This window comes from Pteropus vampyrus, unplaced genomic scaffold, assembly GCF_000151845.1.
Source record: "Pteropus vampyrus isolate Shadow unplaced genomic scaffold, Pvam_2.0 Scaffold20, whole genome shotgun sequence".
NCBI lineage: Eukaryota > Metazoa > Chordata > Mammalia > Chiroptera > Pteropodidae > Pteropus > Pteropus vampyrus.
Window position 1 is genome coordinate 450,959 of NW_011888801.1, and position 2,127 is coordinate 453,085.

Below are 2,127 nucleotides of genomic sequence, written 5' to 3' on the forward strand. Positions count from 1 at the left end.
CTTTATAACCAGTGTTTTGAACTCTGCGTCTGCTAGATTGACTCCATTATTCCTGGGTCTCTGTTCTGTTCTCTCTCATGGTTTCTGCTTCTTTGTCTTCCCATTTTGGCTGCCTTTCTGTGTCTGTTTTTATGTACTAAGCAAATCTCCTAAGTTTCTCAGTCTTATTAGTGCAGCTTTGTGTAGTAGGTGTCCAGTGGCATGGTCCTGAGAGGGGTTCAGCTGCAGGCCAAGGTTAGCCCCAACCTGTGCCCCTCTGTTAACATTTAGCAAGCGATCCACAGATGCTGTGCTTATAGTTGCCTCAAAAGGCCACACCAGAAACAGGCCAGCTGCCACTAGTGTGAGTCTTGGCTCTGCTCAGTAAGGAGCACCTGACTCTCTGAGGTTACATCTGGATGTGGCTTGGGTGGGGTCATGAGTTGCAGGAGGTGGAGTTTCAGGAAATCCTCTGGGTGGAGTGACCTCTGTCATCCAGTCTGATGATGTCTCAGCTATGGCGGTGCTGCATCTGCACACTGGGAGTGGGGAAGGCTCAAGAGAGGAACAATGGATACTGCCAGCGCTTCTGTCTGGGAGAGACCCTAGACCCTGGGCCTCATTCTGACAACTCAGTGTCCTCCTATAAGTCCTTGGTGCCCTCTGCGCAGCTGAACCGGTGCTGGTGCTCAGAGTGAGCAGGTCCATCATCACTGCAAAAGTCCGCTTGTGGACATGGCCCCTTTAAAAGGTGTCTGCAGCTGCTGCTGTTATGGCCTTTGTCCCACTCAGCCGCTCAGGACCGTGTGGCATTGTGTCCTCGCCTCATCCTACCTTCTCCCGTTGCAGGGTGATTTCTTATTTCTCTCCCTACTTGTAGGGCTTGTTCATCTAGATCCCAGGCAACTTTCCTTGCTTTTCGTTCTAAGATTCTCTCAGAACTTTGATTTGGTCGCAAGAGGGATGAACAAAACCTCTATCATCTATGCCTTTTTTTTCTCTCTGTAATATTTTGCCTTTTATTACATAGACATAATAAAAAATATCCACTGAGCACTTACTAACCACTCAGCACTATGCCAGGAAGAGTGAGGGAAATAAAACTGCATTGGTGTCTTGATTTTATAGAGCTTAAAATTTATATAGGCCTCTTTAAAGAAAAGATAGTGCCAGTCACAAAATTCCTATTTTTACCTTAGTAAAAAATCCAGAGGGTTTTAGAATAAAGCTAGTGTAAGTCTATAAAATGAGGTTCGTGGATGGAAAGTGAAAGGATATGCTTTTCGCAAGCTGAGTTGTTCAGACTAGAAGGCTATAGCATATGCACAATCTATTGACAGGTGACTTGAACTGCAGTCATAGTAGTCAAAGGAAATATCTTTCTTTTAGGCTTGGCATCAAAGATTTTCTTGACATACTGTAGAGAAGTGGAAGAAGGAGTTATTTTATTCTGTAACCAGCTGTTCAACAAATCAGTAATCTATCTACCTTTGGAAAGATAAACTTATATAAAACTGGGCTTCAGATGACTAAAAAAAGATTACAGGTACTTTGTGGACAGTAGAAACACTTCTTTGTGTTGCTAAAATAATTAACATTAGGAAGTTGTTAAGCAAGCAAAGAGAATTGTCTTTCAAAACTAAAAGTAATTGATAAAATGTTTAGAAGAAAACATACAAAAATCTTTATGACCTTGGGTGAGCAAAGAGTTCTTAGATATGACATCAAAAGCACAACCCATAAAAGAAAAAAATTGATAAATTAGACTTCATTAAAATTAAAAACGTTTGTGTTTCAAAATACCAAGCAAACAGACAAGTTATAGACTGGGAGAAAATATTTAAAAATCATATATCTAATAAAGAATTTGTATCCAGAATTATGTAAAGAACTCTTATAACTCAACAAGATAATAATAATAACCTAATTAAAAAAAGATTTGAATAGACATCTTACCAAAAAAGATATATGAATGGCTAATAAGTACATGAAACGATGTTCAGAATCATCGGTCACTAGGGAAATGCATATCGAAACACAATGAGGACACCACCACATACCTATTAGTGTGACTGTAATAAAAAGACAACTTTGGAGAAGATGTGGAGAGACTGGGACACTGCTGTGGAAATGTAACACAGTACAGCC

General features: G+C 40.4%; 1 protein-coding gene across 7 annotated transcripts in view; it reads right to left on the minus strand.

Moving 5' to 3' along the window:
* Nucleotides 1-2,127, minus strand: part of MICU1 (mitochondrial calcium uptake 1) — a 196,073-nt gene that overhangs the window by 29,367 nt on the left and 164,579 nt on the right. The gene's annotated exons all lie outside the window — the stretch shown is intronic.